Source organism: Elgaria multicarinata, chromosome 10 (genome assembly GCF_023053635.1).
Source record: "Elgaria multicarinata webbii isolate HBS135686 ecotype San Diego chromosome 10, rElgMul1.1.pri, whole genome shotgun sequence".
NCBI classification, from domain to species: Eukaryota; Metazoa; Chordata; class Lepidosauria; order Squamata; family Anguidae; genus Elgaria; species Elgaria multicarinata.
In genome coordinates, this window is record NC_086180.1 from 70942544 (window position 1) to 70965664 (window position 23121).

General features: G+C 41.6%; 1 protein-coding gene across 1 annotated transcript in view; it reads right to left on the bottom strand.

Moving 5' to 3' along the window:
* Nucleotides 1-23121, bottom strand: part of GALNTL6 (polypeptide N-acetylgalactosaminyltransferase like 6) — a 642113-nt gene that overhangs the window by 308850 nt on the left and 310142 nt on the right. The gene's annotated exons all lie outside the window — the stretch shown is intronic.

Here is a 23121-nt window from a genome sequence, read left to right on the forward strand (position 1 = left end):
CTCTAATCTTTTGCATATGGTCTCCCTAGCCACATGGAAAGGAAGACAGGGCTCCTGCATCTTTAACAGTTACATAGAAAAGGGAATTTCAGCAGGTGTCATTTGTATATATGGACAACTTGCTGAAATTCCCTCTTCATCACAACAGTTAAAGTCACAATTAAAGCCAACATGGTCAAGTCATTCTTTACCCCTAAGTTCAAATAATTTATGAACAGGTTGGAAAGCACCGGTCTTAATACAGATCCTTGAACTGCACTTGCTTTAAGTGCATTCTTTAATGTTCATTAAGTAAAAAATATAAATTTTAGTGATAGATTCATGAGTGTAATAGTGGTAAGTTAGATAGAATACTAATGTATTAGTTAGTGTAGTTAATGTTCGTGTAGTGCCCTGCCCTCTTTTAAATCTGGTCACTCTAGTATAGCTCCTGCAGCTTTAACTGTTGTGATGAAGAGGGAATTTCAGCAAGTTGTCCATATATACAAATGACACCTGCTGAAATTCCCTTCTGGGGAATACTGGAGGGCAGTCTTTTGACTTCCAGATTTGAACTTCTTCTACACTGGCTCTAGCCTGCGTCTATTGCGTCTAATACTAAATGCTGCGTTGCCGCACTTTCTTTATGTAAAGCAACTCTGCTGTCACTCACACCAGACTTTCCAACAAATTCAACCTTTTAGAATGGGGAAAAATCACACAAAAGCCTGGAAACGGCCAAACAGATAGTTGGGGAAAAGGGAATGGCTTATATACCTTAGAGATAACAATAGCTTATATACGTTAGAAATCCTTAGACATCATCAGTGGCCTGAATTGCATAGATGAATAAATTCCTTGCAGTTTTCAAGGTAGCTTTGACAGTAGCCATTGGTTGATTTGAGATCAGCACACAATAAAACATTACTACAATATATAGACACACACATGCACAAAGATAAACAGATGTTTCTGCATGTGAATTATGGATACATCGCTATTTCTGTCAGAACATTCCATGTGCTGGCAAAGTTTTGTTTCAATAAATCCCAGGAAAATATCAAGTTTCCATGATCATTTACATAGCTATTGGTTATTGATGGCTTGTGATGGTTTTTTCTCCTCTCTAAAGAAAGCTGCACATTAAAAAGTATTAAAAATATGACCGAATAAATAAGAATTAGCCTTAAGTTTTCAGTCCTTAACCAACTCCTGCTGCTACTAGTGTACTTATTTTAAAAAGAATATTACAGATTTGAGCATATAGTCTTGACTGTAGTTCTTTACAAGCAATAATTTGCTTGTCTGGTCCCAGTCTCCGCCGCTGCCGCGGTAGGCAGCAGCAGAGGCCAAGAAAACTCCCCCCACGGCAGGCCCGGGTTTCAACTGAGCGCCCGGCTCCACCCGAAAGCAAGCCGGGCGCTCAGTTGAAATCCGGGCCTCCCATCGACTTGGGCGGGGAGGGGGGGAAGGAGAGGAGAGGGGGAAGGAGAGGAGAGGAGGTGCTTACCTCCTTCTTCGTCGCAGGCTTGGTGGGAAATGGCGTCCCCACCATAACAGGAAGTGTCGCAAAGGGCTACGATAACTGGAGGGAGGAAGTTCTCCCTAACTGCCAGCTAAATTCCTGCATTAAGAAGGGGGTTGGACTAGATGCTCTCTTAGGACCACCTTTTTCAACTCTGCTATTCTACAATTCTATGAACATGGGCAGAGTGCATTGCCTGTGGCTGATGTGAGCCAAACATGCAACGATAACTGGAGGGAGGAAGTTCTCCCTAACTGCCAGCTAAATTCCTGCATTAAGAAAGGGGTTGGACTAGATGCCCTCTTAGGACCACCTTTTCAACTCTGCTATTCTATGATTCTATGAACATGGACAGAGTGCATTGCCTCTGGCTGATGTGAGTCAAACAAGCAACGATATCTGGAGGCCGGACGTTTTGCCAACCCTACCAGCTGAATTCCTTCATTAAGAAGGGGATTGGATTCTTTAACGTTTATAAATTAAAAATTATAAATTTTAGTGATAGATTCATGAGTGTATTAGTGGTAAGTTAGATAGAATACTAATGTATTAGTTAGTGTAAAACCTGAGTTTGTTGCAGTTTCTGTCACGGACTTTTGCGTTCGGGTGTACTTACTGTATGCAGAAAATGTTTTAAATAAACAACACCTCTTCCAAAAAATCTCAACTTGCTTTTTCACAAAACACAGATGTGACTTTATATACCCATCTATTTTATGGTCACATGAATTTTATATTTATATTTATATTTTATATTTGCCTTGGAGAGCTCCTTTGTAGTTCTGACTGGCTATAACTGAAACCTAGAGCGGATTCACCATCCCACTGACATCAGAGTCACAAGCCACTGCTGGATTTAGCATGTCTCGCTCCTGTAGAGTGACCATATTCAAAGGAGTACAGGGCTCCTGTATCTTTAACAGTTGCATAGAAAAGGGGGTTGGACTGGATGGCCTCGTAGGCCCTTTCCAACTCTGCTATTCTATGAGTCTATGATTGGGGTAGTTTATGCTCTCTCTCACTCTCACACACACACTCAAACCCAAATATGTGGCAGTGTAGTGCAATGGTTAGAGTGTCAGGCAGGTTCTAGTCCCCACTTGATCATGAAGCTCACTGGCTAACTTTGGACCAATCACTGACTCTCACCCTCACCTACCTCGCAGGGTTGTTGTGGCTATTAAATGGACAAGAGGAGAACTATGTAAGCCACCTTGGGTTGCTTGCAAGAGGGAAAAAAGGTTCTCTCTCTCTCTCTCTCTCTCTCTCTCTCTCTCTCTCTCTCACACACACACACACACACACACTCACTCAAACCCAAATATGTGGCAGTGTAGTACAATGGTTAGAGTGTCAGGCAGGTTCTAGTCCCCAATTGATCATGAAGCTCACTGGCTAACTTTGGACCAATCACTGACTCTCAGCCTCACCTACCTCACAGGGTTGTTGTGGCTATTAAATGGACAAGAGGAGAACTATGTAAGCCACCTATGTAAACCACGTACCAGCCTCTGATACAAAAGTCCTGTTGGGTAGGGGTGGGGGTGGGGGAATTTCACTAGGTGCTGCGTGCATACCTATGACACCTGCTGAAATGTCCTTTTCAATACAACTGTAAAAGATACAGGAGCCCTATCCTCCTTTGTGTATGGTCACCCTTATTGAGGCCCACAGTAGGTCAGGGGATGCGTGGGATGGCTCGGTATAAGATTGGTGAGCTGAATAGCTGCTGGTGCTGCCCAGAACTCCTGTGCTGCCGCCTGCCATGGGGATTTGTTGCTTCCACCCTATAGCTGTGATGCTTCATGGTTTCAAAGGAACAAATGCCAAAGTGACACCATTAAGACACCTCTCTTATAGCACAAGGATGATCAGGGGTCTGGAAACAACGCCCTATGAGGGGAGACTGAAAGAAAGGGGCTTGTTTATTCTGGAGAAAAGAAGATTGAGGGGAGACATGAGAGCACTCTTCAAATACTTGAAAGGTTTTCTCACAGAGGAGGGCCAGGATCTCTTCTCGAACCTCCCAGAGTGCAGGACACGGAATAATGGGCTCAAGTTAAAGGAAGCCAGATTCCAGCTGGACATCAGGAAAAACTTCCTGACTGTTAGAGCAGTGCAACAATGGAATCAGTTACCTAGGGAGGTTGTGGGCTCTCTCACACTAGAGGCCTTCAAGGGGCAGCTGGACAGGGATGCTTTAGGGTGGATTCCTGCATTGAGTAGGAGGTTGGACTTATAGGCCCCTTCTAGCTCTGCTTTTCTATGATTCTATGAACTTGTATCAGTCATTCGCAGCTTGTGAAACAAAACAAAACAAAAATCTTGGAACCGATGCTTAGGTTTGATATGATACAAGCAAACCATGGAAATGGAAGGAAAGAAAGGGAAATTCCAAAGAAATATTGAACTATCTACCATTTTACCTTGAGATTTCATACATTCTCAGAACTAGTTAGAACTAGCTTTGAAAACTAGCCTTTTCCGGCAGGCCTACCCAGACCCAGATGAATGTGAAATCAAATATTTTTAAGATTTTTTTATTCTTGTACTAATGTTGTTCCCTGCCTCGATCCAAAGGGAGAGGCGGCTAATAAATACTAATACTAATATTAATAATAATAATACATGCTTACACTGTTAGGTCTGTGCCACTAATTGTGAGCTGACCTTCCTTCCCCCCTTAAATTTCTGTGCCATTTGTAGTCAGCACCTGAGATATGGACCCCCCCATCACCAGACTGGGTTTCATTCAGATCCAGAAGCCGCTCCCCTCCCACAGAAAATGCAATGCACCAACATTCCAAAACAGAGCACTGTTCTTCCCCGTGTTTTGCATACATTCCATTTGATTCCATAGCAACATAAAATATAAAGGCAACATAAAGGCAGGTACTGTGACCTCATGAGTCCATCCACACAAACAACTGACACCAAATTATTTAGGATGAATTGGGGGGGGAAAAGAAGTTGTGAAAAGGTCTAAAAGGATGTCTCTAAACAGAGAGAATGTGGATTAAAATAGCAAATGCAATTTGATGTAAGCAAGTGGAAAGTGAAGCATGTTGAGGCAAAAATAAAATAAAATTCTAACTTCACATATATGCTGATGAGATCTGAGCTGGCAGTGAATGACCAAGAAAGAGATCTTGGGACTGTGCTGGACAATTCTTGACCCAGTTTGTGGCTGATGTGAAAAGGGCAAATTCCATGTTGGGCATAATTAGAAAAGGAATTGAAAATAAAATTGCCAATGTAAACTGCCCTTATACAAATTTATGATGCAAGTGCAAACACATTTGGAATACTATATACAGTTCTGGTCACCGTATCTTAAAAAAAGGGGGCTGGAGCAACTCTCCTATGAGGAAGTTTACAATGTTTGGGACTGTTTAGCTAAGAAAAAAAGGAAATAAAGGGAGACATGATAGAGGTGTACAAAATTATGCATGGTATGGAGAAAGCGGAGGGAAGACATCTCTCTCTCTCTCTCTGCCTGCCTGCCTGCCTCCTCTCTCTCTCTCTCTCTCTCTCTCTCACTCTCTCTCTCTCTCACGCACACACACACACACCCAGCGGCCGGCGCTTCCCTGCCCTCGCCGCCACACGCACTCGCAAGGAGAGGAGAGGAGAGGGGGTGCTTACCGCCTTCCTCATCGCAAGCCTGATGGGAAATGCAGTTTTAAGCGTAAGAGGAAGTGACGCAATAGGCCTATTGCGTCACTTCCTCTTATGCTTAAAACTCCATTTCCCACCAGGCCTGCGATGAGGAAGGAGGTAAGCACCCCCTCTCCTTCCCCCCCCCTCCGCCCAAGTCGGCTGCAGGCCCGGGTTTCAACTGAGCGCCCGGCTTGCTTTCGGGTGGAACCGGGTGCTCAATTGAAACCCGGGCCTGCAGCCTATGGAGAAAGTGAAACTGGGGGGTGGGGGGGGGCGACTTCCCCCCCCCGATTTCCCCCCCCGCTACGCCTGGGCCCGCCGCTGCACGAATGCAGCAGCAGCTCCAGGCAAGCTCCCTCACCCCACTTACCTGACCCGTCGGGGATGAGCGTGGGCCACGCTCTCCTTGCTCTCCGTTTCCCTCTGGGGATTCTGAAGCTCACACGCATGCGTGAGCTTATCAGATTCCCCATTGAGAAACATGGGGATTTTTAAAAATTAATTAAAAATTGATGGAATGGTCTTTTAAAAAAAGAAAGGCCATTCCATGAATGGGGAGAATAGGGGAATGCAATCCTGTTAATGGATTGACTGGGAGGCTTCCAATTGAGCGCTATAAGTGCGCAAAAAAAAGTCGCCACCCGGAAATGAAAGTAAGCAGATCGGGACAGACAAACGTTTGCCCCCTTTTCTGCTTTAAATTGCCATCCAGGCCTCAATATTTCAGGAATCTCCCTGAAACGAGCAGGGAATGTAAAGCCAGCATTTCTTTCTGGCAGTACCGCGTTTCAGAAAGATTCCTGAAATATTTTTCATTTTAGGGTGCTAGTTTCACCCTCCCCCCGCTAAATAAATTAACATGGCGGAATGTTCAATTCACTGACGGGCCTTAACAACAGGAATCACGACTATGATTCCTGTAATAAAGAACTTAGTTCAAGAGTAACTGCAAGCAGAACCCTGCCCACAATGTGCTTTCAGTACAGAATGAGGGAGGTGATTTTAACAGTTTCTCCTTTTCCCTGTAGCCTCTATGCTCTCCTGATAAAAACCTGGAGGGTTCCCAACTTTCTAGATTTTTTATCAGGGGGCACAGAGGCTACAGGGAAAGGACAGTGGGAAGAGATAGTGCTGGAGGCTACAGGGTGAAGAGGGAATCAGCAAAATTTTTTGCAGGCTTCTCAGATCTTTGATACAAGCTGGCCATCTCATCACCCACACTCCTCTTGGGGAAGAAAAAGGTATCGAACCAGGCCAAAAGTGCCTTTGAAGACCATTCAGAAACATCAATGGGTACAAAATGCATCTGTCCATTGCTTGAGGGAGCCAAGCGATCACAGCCTGTTCCCTTTTGGTCCCAATTTAAAATGCGAGTCATTACCTTTGAAGCTCTAAATGTCCTGGGACCAGGTTATTTGAAGGGCCACCTGCATCTACATGAACCTACCTAGCCATTAAGCTCAGTCGTTGAGGCCTGTTCTCTAGGCATCAGTAATGCCCATCATGTTGGTGGCCACAAGAGACCTTTTCAGTGGTGATCCCATCACTATGGAATCCTCTGCCATGGAAAGTTTGCATAGCTTCCTCTTCATGTGTTTTTAAAGGCCAGGATATTGACATTTGCATTCACTGATTAATTTGAAATTGGCTCTAACTTTTAACATGAAATCTTTTAACAGCTACTGCTTTACTGGTGGTTTTAGATGGTAAGATTGTGTGATTGCTTTTATATTTTATGGTTATATGACCATATGATAATATTGTGAAGTATGTTATTGTGTGAACCAGAGGGTTATATAGCCCTTAATGGCAGTATACAAGTATTCTTTAAACACTGAGAAATAGTTCCATTTATTGCCTTCCTCAGCAAAGGATTTATAAACATGGTTAGTTTCTTTCCCCAATGCATAAAGGTGGGCCACATTTCCTTGAGGGACAGTGGTTGGAGCTTGCATAGCAATGGTGGACAGGGCTTTGACCAACAGTGAATTAGGCCAAAGCTAAAAATGGGTGGGGACAATTCTTTTCTCTCTCGCTTTCTTCCACCCATCTTCTGCTGCTTCATGCATTCACAGGCTTTTTCACCCACACAAACCCCACAGTCCCATCCACCCACACTCAAGCATACACCTTATTGATCCATTAATTCTCACTTTCTATTTCACACAGACATTCACCCAGGGCCAGGATCAAGGGTCGGCATGGTCAGGCACTTGCTAACGGCCCACACCTCAATGGGGGCCCAGTGACAAGAGCCCTCTGGAGCTGCTCCTCCTCTTCACCATGGCGGCCTGCTTGTTCGCCTGCCTCTCACTTTGGCCCTGCCAACTTACTCACTAGCCCTCTGCCTGTCAAGCAAGCAAGTAGTACCAATGATGAGAAAAGTAGATGAGGAGTACAGGGGGCATTGAGATGTCTCATCTAAGGGCCCTCAAAAACGTGGAGCTGGCACTGCATCCATTACATGAACACACACACACACCACATTCATTCATCATCCATTTATCCCACCCCTGCCTCCCCAGTATAGTCTTGTCCTGTTGAGCTGCTCTCTGTAGTCTTGTTCTGAACTCCTTTTATGTGGAATCTTGCGTTAACATCAAGTGGAGAATTAATTATAGGTTCAATTAAAAGACACCAAATGGATGCCAATTCAACAGTGATGCATACTTAAGGATGTAATCTTTTGTAAACTGCTCAGAGAGCTTTGGCTATGGGGCGGTATAAAAATTTAATAAATAAATTTGCTAAGATACTTTCATCTTTCATAATGATAAGCATAACATTCCTGAAATGCAAGGGTGGATAATATTTTCTGGGTAGCCCAGTAGTTCGGCGATAGCCCAAAACCAAGACCTTTTTCTTTCTAATTCCTCTCCAAGATGTCACATACCAAGAGATGGTAATGACAATTCTGTCCCCCCCCCTTTACTTTTCTTTCAGGTGCCTTCTATGTGCTCTAAGCAAGAACAATACAGTTCTGCCTGCAAAAGCTTCATAATGCAAGATACTATCATCTGCCTACTTGAATGAGCTACAATTTACTTGGCATGCCACCCGACTTAGCTGTTGTTTTATTTTAAAAATGCTGATTCCTTTCTTTGCATTTTCTTTAGGTATTGTTCAGGATAAACGTTATTTGAAAGATAAAGATGAACTGTAGCAAAATAGGGGGGCAGTTCACAAAGTGTGTTTCATAAAAAAAAAAAAAAACCTAAAAAAAACACAGATCCACATTGGATGGGAGGATTCCAAACAAGAAAGGTAGGTGGCAGAATGGTGCAAGACATGAAGACCTTTCTGGGGCAGGAATAGGGGGAATCTGTACAAACAAATAATTTGTTTGGAGAGCCTGTTTACACTGCACCCTGGGAGGATGCCTAAATTTGGAGATGTAGAAAAGACTACACCATGAGGCTTTAACTAAAATGAACTGCTGGCTTCAACGATTCATCCCAGAGGGCCAGTTCACTCTTCAGATAAAGATCTACATGTAGAGTGAATTGGAGACTAATTGCCACTCTCCAGAGGGAAATTAATCCCCACCCTCCGAAGGTAAGACAAAAATGTAATGTATACTCAGCAAGGCTCTTCGATAAGGTTTGGAGGAGAATCAAATTTCTGAATGCTAAAATCCCCGACAGCCGTTGCCCCCTATCTCTGCCCTATTGCATCTGCTCCTGCAAATACACACTACATGGGTTGGAAAACAGTTCTCCTTCAGATTGTGCACTTCTCCCAAATTTTGAGATATTTCGCTCCAAAACAATATACAAATATGTGCACTTTACGGAATATTGGGTACAAACCCCCATATGTCAGAGGAATTTGTGTGAAAATAAATGTGAATTTTCATGCAGTTTACAACAACAAAAATGCAGACTGATGCAAACATTTGACCAAACAGACTTATTTATTTATTTAAAACATTTGTATCCTGCCCTATATCACTAGGATCTCAGGGTGGCTTATAGATAAAATCATACAATATAAAAAAATAAATATACAAAGCTAAAAACAAATTAAACCATTAATCAAGTTAAAACCAATATATAATTTAAAAGCAGTAAAACAATTAAAACAGTTAAAACAATGTGCAAGCCAGGTATATTTAACCTATTAAAGGCTTTATTAAAACCCATGTTTTTACTTGGCGCAGGAATAGAGTCAGCGTTGGTGCCAGTCGGGCCTCCAAGGGGAGGGCATTCCACAGTCGGGGTGCCACAACAGAGAAAGCCCTCTCCCATGCCCACCATAGCGTATGTGTTGCGTTGGTATGTGTTATGACTGAACACATGTGAAACTGACAGGACCATAAACAGACTGATTCAACCAACCCTAATTTTAACTGGGATATGAAACCAGTTTTGAACCCAAGATAGCATTAACTACAGTTGCAGCGCAATCCTATGAACAAATCCCACTGTGTTCAGTGGCGCTTACTCATAGCTAAGTATGCATTGCATTGCAGCCCTAATGTATAAACTGCCATAATGCTTACTGTAACAAGAATGGGGTGGGGGTGGGGGACGGAGGAGGTATTTTCGAAGGGAGTGCATGATCTTGCAACATCGTCCTGCTCTCTCAGCTGTGATCGCCTCTATTATGCATGCACAATCCTAGGTGAACAAACAATAATTTACTTAAACGATGAAAGTTTTATGCATTGCAAACACAAAGCCCAACCGTGTAACTTGACACAGCATGAAAAAAGCACCCAACTATAGAGGATTGCAAGGGAGAATATTGTCCTCTATAGTTATGTAGTTTTGTGCATATGTTATTTAAGGGGAAGAAATTGTTCTAAACATTTGTCGTCCAAATCATATTTGTATTTTATATGCCCAGAGTAGAATGTCCACAAACCCTGTCTATGTGAACAGAAGTTAAAGGCATGTAGAAGTAGAAACAGCATCAGATTCGCCTTATAGTTCCTTTTTTCCATTTTTGAATTTTTCAATATGTTTGATTTCTTTGTTCATGTCCTACACATTTGTCCATGACCTATGAATCAACTGAATTCCCCCTCCCTTCTCAAGTGAGCAAGAGCTATAAAAACACCAATTAAAAGACCTGAAAATACTCAAATAATTTATCAGCACCAAGAGACCACTTTGCATCTATTATCGGGGAAAATAAGACCGCACAGTCCATTTTCTCAAGGTATCCTGGACCGAGTCATCATTCAGTGTCCAGAAAGTCAAAGAAGGTCTTGGAGGGTGAAAGGAAGGAGAATGTAGTGTGCCACGGGGAATAGAAATGTAAAATATGAGTATCAGCCTGCTTACATACGAAGGCCCAATCTACACCAAGCAGGATGTTGCACTATGAAAGCAGTATGAAAATGGTATATAAAAGGCATGAGCCACCCTAATGCTTTATAGCGGTATTGAAGTACACTGAATCTGTTGGAGCCCATTGACACATACCATATAACGCTTTTCTACTGCTATATCTTGCTTGGTGTAGTTCCTGCCTTTTACAGTATACTGCTTTCATAGTGCAATATCCTGCTTGGTGTATATTAGGCTAAAGGCTGCAACTGAGCTCAGAGTCAAGAACACTTAAGCTCTTTGAAATCCATGGGCTTAATCATGACTAACTCTGTAGCTTGAGGAAAATGTCAGGCAACTTGATCCATAAGTAATTGTATCAGAGTACTGAGATTCAAGCTGTCTTAAATACAATAGAGTGGGTAGCAGGCAGGACAATCCTGTGTTCCTACTCCGGGCAGCCACTATGCCAGTACTATACACCCCTTTCAGATGCTGTATGAGAGCCTTATCCAACCTGGTGCCCACCAGATATTTTGGGCTTTGACTCTCATCAGCCCCAACCAGCATGACCAATGGTCAGGGAGAATGGGAATTGTCTAAAACATCTGGAGAGCAACAGGTCAGGGAAGGCTGCTATATGAACATGTGTGTAGATTGTTTGTTTGTTTTTAAATCTCCATGGTTTCACCTTAGTATGAATTATTGGATTGTATTAATTCCAGAGAACATTTATTAATGTGAGATATTTATGTATATGTCTGTTTAAATCTTATGGCTTTTGCTATATGTTATTGTGTTGCTATATTTTAGTGTGTGTGTGTGTGTGTGTGTGCACGCGCACACATGCTTTATGTTGCTGTAAGCAACATAATTGTGGAATACAGCAGTGAAAGTGTGCTTGGGAAGGACAAGGAAGGGGGGGATTGAGAACAGCAGAATTGTACACACCTTGTGGCTATGTGGCCCATATAAGACCTGAAAGAGCAGAGTTCCTGATCACGTGGACAGAGCCCAATGTATGCACAGTTTTATGGGGTTCTTTCAGATATTAAAATGAACATGTGGAGGTCAAGTGCACACAATTCCATTCCACCACTACATATCCATTCACATAACTTCTAAAAAGGGCTCAAGTCAATACCATCTACACAAGAAGGGCTGTAAAAACAAAACAATGAAGCCATACTTATTGACAGAACCTACAGCACCTGTATCTCCAGACTAAAGAGACAAGACACAAGTTTGTTTAAAAGAGCAACAACTTTTTTAAAACATAAGGAACTACCAGCATTCCTGGTAATCCTTCTGCCTTCATGAGTTTCTTCTTTCTGGCACTACCAGAACTATCACTCTCTCTTTTCATCAAGGAAGAAGCTATTTTCCCACCACCACAAGGCTATTCACCATTCACCCTTTCTGCTTCATTATATCTGCATGGCTATTTTTTTTATTACATTTATATCCCACCTTTTTTTCCTCTTAAGGAACCCAAGGTGGTGTACATAATCCTCCTCCTCTCCATGTTGGGCTGAGAGTTCTGTGACTGGCCCAAAGTCACCCAGTGGGTTTCCATGGCCGAGTGGGGACTAGAACCCGGATCTTAGGGTGACCATATGAAAAGGAGGACAGGGCTCCTGTATCTTTAACAGTTGCATAGAAAAGGGAATTTCAGCAGGTGTCATTTATATATATGGAGAATTTCCTCTTCATTACAACAGTTAAAGCTGCAGGTGCCTTGCCCTCTTTTAAATCTGGTCACTCTAGTATAGCTCCTACAGCTTTAACTGTTGTGATGAAGAGGGAATTTCACCAGGTTCTCCATATATACAAATGACACTTGCTGAAATTCCCTTTTCTATGCAACTGTTAAAGATACAGGAGCCCTGTCCTCCTTTTCATATGGTCACCTTACCGGATCTCCTGACTCCCAGTCCAACACTTTAGCCACTACACCACATTGGCTATGAAGCAGGATGGGAGCTTGTATTGCCATGGCACTAAAGGGGAACTTTCTCTTCATCATCTGAATATGCATAGTAAAGAAACAAAGAAGTTGAAAGGGAAAATATATGTCCAGAAACATAGCACCTTTTAAATATAAAATAAAACAATTAACTAACAGTCACAAATGCCCATGAATACATTACATACGGACATAAGTTATATGAATCTACAATACTAATTTCCCAAATACATAGGCTGTACATATACACAATACCAATGTCCCAAATGCATTTTAACCAATCTGGACCCCCTTAGTGGGAGAAAATATAATGATAAGCTACCCTAATCAGAACCCAATAGAAGTGTTTTATCAAACCAGTTTGGAAGAAATGTCTGTAATTATCTATTACTGGGTAAGTTTTCTTTCTTTTTATTGTGAAGTACTCTCTGCATCAAGTTCTGATATATTTGTCCAAGGATTTGCTATATTTTTGTACATTCTAACTTCTTTTTTTCTGTAGATTGCAAGTGATTACGGATAAAACAGTTTGATTGGCGTGTTTACACACATTCAGCCTGACAAGACGGAGCCATTTGGAACCCCTATTATGATTCTCCACTAGGAGTGCTTAATTTATTACTAATACTATCTTACATTATATCTAAGCAAAACAAATGTAGTGCTACTTAGTTTTTATTTGTTTCCACAGCAAACACGTAGTTGCCTTAGTGCCAAAATGTGGAGCCATTACAACAGGCCATTTTACATTTGGAATGTAGAACAAGTATCAAAGTATGTTAATCTTGCAATCCAACCAAGAGCCTCTCCACTGAGATTTTTCTGCTGTTCTGCTCATATTATGTTAACAATCAGAGGTTCTCCAGAGTCTTTAGACTATTTCTTGTAAAGCAACGGCACTCTTATCTATTCAGGATGCGGCTTCTCAAGTGCAATCTTATCAGCTGGGTTCAGTAACAGATAATCTGAATCAATCTCAGTGAATCAAATACTCTCCCGGCTTACAATGGGCTGTACTATAATTGAACTGGATTGTGTGGTTGAGATGGAACCTATGACTCTGGTCTACGAGGTATGTGTCAAATTGGTTTTCTGTGTGGAAAATATAGCAAAGCTAAACTATGATTCATAGCCAGTACACCCAACCATAGTGTTTGGGACGATCAAGATCAATGACATTTAAAGAGAAATACTGTTTTATTAAAAGAATCCATTTCTTGGCTCTGAAAAGACTTATTGAATAGCACACAATTCCAATAACAACAACAACAACAACAACAACAACAATAATAATAATAATAATAATAATAATAATAATTTATTTCCTGTCTCTCCATCTGGATCGAGGCAGGGAACAACAATATGTATGAAATACATAAAACTGAATTAAAAACATTATATACATTATTAAAACTTCCTAAAAGCACCTAAAAAAACAGACTTCCAGAGGTTCCACCAATTAGACTGTAATACTAGTGGTACGTAGGAAATTTATTTATTTATTTATTTATTTATTTATTACATATTTATACTGGCCTGCAGCTAAGGCTCTGTGGGCAGTTTACAATGAAAACCATAATATACAAAAAACCAAGATTTAAAACTTTAATTTTTTAAAAAAATATTCATATAAAACCAGAATAACTTATAGTCCAGGGAAAGCTTGTCAAAAAAGATATGTCTTCAGATGTCATTTGAAGGATGTTACATTTCCTGCCTCCTGAACTGCACGATGGAGAGTTTTCCAGAGGGTGGGTGCTGCTACAGAGAAGACCTGCCATTGAGGTTCTTCGTGATGATGGTCTGTTCATCTTGATGAGTAGGACCTCCTCTGATGATCATAATTGTCGTCTGGGTGTATATAAGGGAAGGCAGTCTGCTAGGTATCCTGGTCCCAAGTTGTTTAGGGCTTTGTAGAATAATATAACCTTGTATGGGGCTTGGTAGCTAACAGGCAGCCAGTGCAATTCTTTTAAAACAGGTTTTATGAGGCGTCCCGGTTAGCACCCTAGCTGCTGCATTCTGCACAAGCTGCAGCTTCTGAACCACACACATGGGTAGCCCCACATAGAGTGTGTTACAGCAGTCTGTGAGGTTATCAGTGCATGAATGACCATGGCTAGGCTATCCCTATCCAGGAATGGGAATAGCTGGCGTATCAACCGAAATTGATAGTGGGCACTCTGGGCCACTGCAGCCACCAGGGTCTCCAGTGATAAAGATGGATCCAAGAGCACCTCCAAACTATGGACCTGCTCCTTCAGGGAGTGCAACCCCATTCAGAACAGGCAAACATCCCAATTCCCAAACCTGGGGACCACAAACCCACAGGGTCTCTGTTTTATTGAGAACTGCCAAGAGAGCTTTGGCTATTGGGTGGTATAGAAACACAATAAATAAATAAATAAATAAATAAATAAATAAATAAATAAATAAATAAATAAATAAGCAAGCCTCAGTTTATTAGCCCTCATCCAAGCCATAACTGCATCCAGGCACCAGTTCCGAACATGCACGGCCTCTCCTGATTCAGATGTTACAGAGAAGTAAGAGTCAAACCAATGAAGAACAGTGCCTCCAACTTCCAACTCATGAAGGCAGTCCAGGGCCATAGCTAGACCTAAGGTTTATCCCTGGATCATCCAGGGGTCAAACCTGTTCATCTAGGTGACACACAGGGAATCCAGTGCTCAGGCAGGGGTGAACCCTGGATGATCCCAGGATAAACCTTAGGTCTAGCTTAGGTCTAACCTTAGGTCCAGGAGGATACCATGGTCAATGGTATTGAAAGCTGCTGAGAGATCAAGAAGAAGTAATAAGGTCACACTCCCCCTGTCTCTTTCCAGAAGAAGATCATCCACCAGGGTGACCAATACTGATTCCATCCCAAAACCAGGCCTGAATCTAGACTTGAATGGATCCAGGTAATCAGTTTCAGCCAAGAGCAGCTGCAATTGAGAAGCCACCACTCTCTCAAGCACCTTGCATAAAAACAGGGTATTTGCAACTGGGTGGTAGTTGGCATAAATCTCTGGGTCAAAGGAGGGTTTTTTCAGGAGTGGTCACATCACTTTAAGGCAACAGGGACCACCCCATCACGCAGTGATGCATTCACCACACCCCGGATCCATCCAGTCAGCTTGAATAAGTCATGATGGGCAAGGGTCGAGAGAGCATGTGGTGGGGAGAACAGATGCTAGCATCTTGTCCACATCCTCCAAAAACTGAAATTGATCCCATAAAATGGGATAAGACGATGCACTGAACACCTCAACAGACTCTGAATCAATAGCGGCATTCAAGTCAGCATGGAGGTGAGTGATTTTATCCTCAAAGTGTCTTGCAAACGCATCACCAAGAGCACTCGAGGGTTCTATTATTGGGTTGGGAGTGTTAGATGTAAGTAATCCCTGAACCACTCAGAAAATGTGGTTAACATTCAAGCTGTGGATAACAGCTTGAAGATGTGATGGGGGCAGCAAAGTAAGCCTTCTTTGCTGCCTTCACTGCCATGCAGTAAGCACAATTATATGCTCTTATGTATATTCGGCCACTTATGCTCCAGCCGTCTTCTGACCTGTTTAATTGTCCGGAGCTCCCGAGTAAACCAGGGGGCCTTCTGAGCTCCACAGTGTCGAAGAGGGTGCTCAGGTGCGATTGTGTCAACATCCCTTCGCACCTCGCCATTCCATAATGTGACAAGGGCCTGACAGAATCACCGGCTCTGGCTGCTGAAAATTCCCCCAAAGCATTCAGGAAACCCAGCTCACCCAACCGGGGCCGGATCTACACTACTGCTTTAAAGCGCTTTATTGCGCTTGATAACAGTTTTGGGAACTGTATATGGAGTGTGTCCTGGGCCCCAACAGAACTGTTACAAAGTGCTTTAAAGCAGTAGTGTAGATCCTGCCATGGTCTCAGTAATGCACACCAGGTCAGCTCCCTCATCTACAATCATATCATGGATGAGTGAGGTCTTGTTGAGAACCGACCGCCTTACATTTAGTCAGACCATTGATCCATCTAGCATAGTGTTGCTATGCTAACTGGTAATTACGAGGAATGCAGCCCAACACATCAGGGGCTTGTCTATATGCTCTACGTATCCCGTCGTGACTGCACAGTTGCACTCCACTGTTTATATGACGCAGCTGCTAACTCACAGCCACAGTTTTGCTATTCCTGGCAAAACTGCACTTTTTACCATGGCTTTGTACACTGCTCCAATATCAACACGGTTGTTTGTTGTCCGTCAGTGGTGGCTTCATTTTGGGTTAAGAAAGTGGGCGTAGTTAGGGGTGGATTTCAGTGCATAGCCTCAGGACTGCAGGGCAGGGGGCAGGCTTGACAAACCTAGCAATGCCGGCATGGCAATATTCAAATCTGAGGAATGAAAGTAAAGGCAGTTATGATGAATATCACTGCTACAGGCTTCCAAAACTGTGCAGAGTTGCCAGAAAACCAACCATAAAAAAAAAAAAAGGTTTTCAATGCCCTGATATCTGGTGCCTGTTACTACCATCTGACAATGGTGCTGTGATGTTTCCTGCCTGGATACACTCACTCCTGCCATATAACCCTATCACTGCTGCTTCACAGTTCCGATGCTGCAGGGTTTGGGGAAAATGAGTAGGCAAAGTGGTGTCTTACAGACAGGCCCCCCTGGAGGACTGGAACTTTCTGCATGCAAAACATGTGCTCTACGCCTGAGCTACAGCCCCTTCCCCAAAGTCATAATAGATGCTCTTTATGCTTTTTTACTTGCTTCAGTGTTTTTTTCTCTGCTGCTTCTTTCCTTTATTCCCAAAAGCTCAGCCTTGTTATTAGACAAAGACCAATTAAAAATCTACGCACTTAAGCTACCTAATATGTGCAAAACAGCCATAAGCAATGCTTTCTCTCTCTTTGGGAGAAGGATCAAAGATTCAACTTGGAATGTCTTAAAGGAACATATGAAATTCCAGGGGAAATTCCTAAGAAATGCTGCAGTCTCCTTGAAAAACAATTTTCTCTAAAATAATTTAATAATCACATGATTTAAGGACCACTTCAGAGTATTTTTTGTACTTGTTCAATTCCAGCTATGAAGTGAACTTAATTCAGTTTTGTTTAATATAATAGCCAATAAAACAATATTAAAATTTAAAGCGCGCACACACACACACACACACAAGTGGAAGCTTAATTCTTTCTCAGTTCGCGCTCTCATATATTTTAAGAGTGCATGGTGAAAAAATGCTCACATGTGAACTTCAGTTCTGATCACCCGTGTGTACTCAAAGTATCATAACAAAATAATATCGTGCAAACAAATCTTACCTATAATGATCCCAGAAGTGACTTTGCATGCAACATTTTGTACTTGAGTACAGCCTACATACATGACTGAGTGTCAAATGTAGAGTCTTGCTTATTTTATTAAAGTATTTTAAACAGATAAACTGCAGTGGCAGTGTTCAGGTTTATATTTCATGCACCTTGACATAATTCTCCTCCTACCATGTTAATGTTAAAGCTAAACAGTTAACTAGACAGCACCATCATTCTTTGGATTTGTACTACATAGATATCTTTTGCTGAAATAAATAAAGGGTTTTTATCAACAGTGAAGCCATACAGCCCTCTTTCATTATTGGACATGCCATTCAAGTGTGCCATCTCCAAAAGAGATGGTGTTCGGCGTTCAAAAAATGAATAGACCCAGGTCTGTATTAGCTGTTTCATCTTTTTGGTACTATAAATTGAAACCTTACTGTGATGGATTCTGATGGCATGTTTTCTGGAACGTAATAAACCAAGGAGCAAGTGAAGTGTCTATCAAGGGCCTTTTGTTCTTTTAAGTGTCCCCATCCTTGAATGAAAAGCAGAGTAAGAAGAAGGTGCATATGTAAGACTTCAAGCTTGTTCACACCCATTAGCAAAGCACATCAAAGATGACAGAGTGACCTAATTTTAGGACCTGAATGCTGGTGGATGGAAAGGTTTGAAAAAATTCTAGGAGCTTAAGCAGCTGCAATGGAAAGGAATGTGCACCTGGAATAAGTGGCAGATCATTTCAGAACTCCGGATAATGTGGCCCAAAACGAGATTTAATCAGATGCAAGTATCACAGACACCTATATGAGTCTCAGAATTCACTCACCTTTCAGTTTTAAGAGATTTATCTCTTAACTGTTAAATATCCTCATTTGATATATCATAGAGGGACATTTCAGGTAGGGTGAATCGGTCAAGCTAGATTTAACTCAGCTTCTCCTTTTTTCAGTACTGAGTTCATTCCTTCCCTATTTCACATTGGACTTTGGATTTGTTTTGGGGTTGTTGTTTTTAGTCCACATGGAAATCCATATATATTTACATGTACATCTTTTAAAATTAAAAAAAATCACAATTTTTGTGTGCATTTCCCCTTCCCCCATTGAATAAACACGTTTGTGTGGATTTTTTGCAAATATTCACATTTTTGTCTGTTTTCTTTTTAAATATACACTTTTAATTTTTTAATATATTTTTTTACAAAATGGATAGCAAACTTCAGAAATGCACAGATTTCAGCCAGAAAGTGCCTGCTGGTTTGTATTTATGTTCATGAAATGCGAATTCGGCAAGTCTGCATTGAAGTGCAAAGCAAATCAATTTCCCATCCATCCCTGCTGTCAGGCTGCATGTTACAGTCACAGGCAGGTAAAAATTGAGATGAACCTACTGTGCCACTCTCCCTAGGAGGAAAGAGAGGGACCTATGGAGAGAATGAAAGACAAAGGGGAGTAGATGGTACTCTTTCTCTGCTCCAGGCTCTCCTCTTCCACTCCCTTCATTTTCAGCTACCAACCTCAATGCTCGGTTGCATGTGTTTCGCTGTCTGGCCACAATGAATGAGAACTGAGAAGAGCTTTAAAGTTTGCCTACCCCACTGCCCCTTTCACTCTCTTTTCTCTATGCAAGAGGAAGCAACAGGAGATCAACCAGTTGTCAATAACGTACTGCGATATGATTTGCAGCTTCACGTCCCTTTAAGACACATTAAAATAGGGTCTGGACCCTTTCCCAGCCACTGTGATCCTCTCACAATTGACACTACGTCTGGATTTTTACATTTGGCTTTCCTTACCAGAACAGAAAGCAATGCATGATCTGCTGCCTTCACTTTGCTAGCTTTAGCTGACTCTCTTTGAACCATGAACCGTTTGTTCTAGGCTTTGCTCTAGGGCAAAGCCATCATGAATCATAGGAAACGCAATAATCCTCTTTTTAGAGGATTATTTACATACAATACGATGTGCCATTCCTATAATTCAAAGATGCACTTCCACAAATGTACATATGTTCTTAGCTGATAAATCTACAGACACAGAAAAGGTGGGGAAATGTTGGTATATCTGGAACAGAGGTTGGATAGCATCCCATGGTGGTGCAATGCTAGTGACATTGCACCAGCATAAACCAATGTTAGCTTAACATCATTAGCACTTCCTAGTGCAACAGAAAAAGACACTGATTTGCCACAAAAATTAAGTTCCACCCTTTGCACGAGCAAGCACTATAAATTAGGGTGACCATATGAAAAAGAGGACAGGGCTCCTGTATCTTTAACAGTTGCATAGAAAAGGGAATTTCAGCAGGTGTCATTTGTATATATGGAAAACCTGGTGAAATTCCCTCTTCATCACAACAGTTAAAGGTGCAGGAGCTATACTAGAGTGACCAGATTTAAGAGAGGGCAGGGCACCTGCAGCTTTAACTGTTGTGATGAAGAGGGTATTTCACCAGGTTTTCCATATATACAAATGACACCTGCTGAAATTTCTTTTTCAATACAACTGTTAAAGATACAGGAGCCCTGTCCTCCTTTTCATATGGTCACCCTATATAAATGTTACTCTAGTACCGGTTAACCTCCTCACCTCAGAAATATTTCCCCCCAGTGGATTTAGGTAGCCAGCAGTCCTACGGATCTTGAGCAAAAAGTTATCTGCAAAATTTCCTGCTGTCTACTCAACAAGGCACCCTTAAAGTAGCAGACCTAATACCAATACGTATTTAATTTCATTTTTTATCAGTAGTCTTCTTGGGAAGTCCTTCCAAGGCAGCGATTGTTGCACCCTACTGGTTTAATAGTTTGGGGCTGTAACTTTCACACTTTTTGCCTAGTTTGGGGACAAGCAAGCCCAACAGGGCCAGAACAGATCCACAATGTAATGAAGTAATAATTGGAAGCATAACAGAATTGTAATGGACAACTTTGATCAGTTTGAACCTGAACAAGCAGCCATCATCTTTGACCAAGTAATATATGAAATAGATGCAAAAAAACCTGTAGGAGATATTCTGGTGAACTTTTAGCCCAAGATCAATAGTCTACCTACACAAAACACAATAATAGGTTGATGGCTTATTCAGGATTTTTTTTAGAAGTTCTTAATCTTTAATATTGTTCATAGAGAAAGACATTTGATACCTAAAAAGAATGAATATATTTCCTTGGAAAGCAATATAAAATAAGGATAAGAATTTGCCTACACACGATAACTGCCTTAGATTTTAGTAGATATTTCTATACCTTTTAGAATCTTATCCTCATTGCATTCATATATTTAAAATGTTTGCTCTTATCCAACAGTAGAAGATAGGGCACATCTACACCAAGCAGGATATTCCACTATGGAAGCTGTATGAAGGTGGTATATAAAAGGCAGGAGCCATACTGCTGCTTTATAATGGTACTGAAGTGCAATGACAACTTTTGGGCCCCGTTGACACATACCATATACTGCTTTCATACTGTTATATCCTGCTTAGTGTGGCTCCTGCCATACTGCTTTCATACCACTTTCATAGTGCAATATCCTGCTTGGTGTAGATGAGCCCATAGTCACTTGTAACAACTGCAGATCACACCACTGGCATGAAAAGGCAAATCCAGTCATTTCAATGACGGCAGTAGATGAACATGTGTATCGACCTAGAAGCACATTGGCAATACACAGAATAGCTTATTTACATGTGCAGATCCTTCTTGCTAGATAATTGCAATGCTGACAGATCCAAGGTCACGGAAGCCATCAAAATGAGTATCACCATTGTGAATGGAGAGACAAAGGAAATAGAGGAATTCTCTTTTTTTGCAGCCAACTTCAGATTTATTTTTTTTGCTCCTGCATTAAGTGAAAACTGGAGGTTATAAAATGGAAACTACCATCATTTCATTCCTTGTTTTCTCCCATGCAATAAATCTCTCAATTATGCCCTGCCCTAAGGTTGCCTGGATTTCATTATCATCAACTGCTATAGATTTTTGGCTCACTTTATAAAGGAAACTGTCTAGATGAATACTATATTCTCTTGGTTAATTCTTCAAGTTCTCTCTCTACCTCATATATCATCAATCTCCTTTAAGCTTTTCCTTGTAAAACAGCCAGTATACCAAGGAACAAGGTGCCTTCTGGGATGAAGATTACATCACTGACTCTTTACCTCGCCCATCAATCACTTGGTTGCAATTCTTCTTGACAACTACTAGTCCCCTGAAGCAATGCAGAAAAATATGGGGGGGGATCCTTCCCCCATCTTCCTGAAACTTCTGCATCAAACATGATCCATTTTGAATCTCTTTGATTTACTGTGGCTCAACCTAAATATTTTAATTAGCCCTTGCACTTTTCTGACTCTAACACAGCGGAAGATTCAGATAAGCAGGTCATCATTATTAGCTATGCTAATTCCTTTCCCTCTGCCTATTAAAGCACTTGCAATATTCATGAAAGTTTAAAATAACCTATATTTGGCCAGTTCTGCATTGGAGTCGAGCAAGGAATGCTTCCCTGTGAAGTTGTGATAAGCTTTAGCTGATTCAGGTGGTGGAATCACATCCCTAACATTTCAAAACATCCGATTTGTGGCAAAAAGTGTAGACTCTGCATTAAATGAAGACAACGAAGAGATATTGGGCTGGAATGTAAGGTTTCAGCCCCTAAATCCAGTAGCATCCCATGAGTAAACGTCTGCTCAGAATGCCACTGTCAACAGAGAGTGGGGAAGAAATTTTTGCCAATCCCCTTTCTTCCTGTAGCCCCCAGTGCCACTTCCTCACACTGTCCCCCAACCATCCAGAGCAGATTTCGGGGAGCAATACAGAAAGAGGAGGAATTGACAAAAATCACATTCTCTTGCGTTCTGTCAGCAACAATTTCCCACTGGAACAGAAGCTTCTTGCTTATGGACACCAGAGACAAATGCAAGAACTGAACACATTTTATTTTTATTTGTTACATTTATATCCTGCCTTTTCCTCCAAGGAGGCCAAGGCAATCTACACAGTCCTCCTCCTCTCCATTTTATCATCATCACAACAACAGAGAGTGGCCTACGGTTACTAGGGATGTCTGTCGCCAGGAAATCCGACCCTTTTGGGGCTCACTGGTCTTCCCTGGCATGTTCGATTCAGCTTGCTTTAGCAAGCCAAGCCGTGCAGTTTCCTTGAGTTCTGGGGATATTTTAATCATTATTATTTTTTGTCACAGTGCAAATTATGGCTGCGAATTGCATAAAATTGAATAATTGGTGTCAATTCCAGCCATAATTTGTGCAAATTACACAAGTTGTGACCAGAGGTTGCACAAATGCCTTTTTTATATAAAAAATAATCATTTATAGAAATTCTGCCAGCTGGCCTGACTTCTTGCACACCAAATTGGGCCAGCTGGCAGAAGATGGAATAG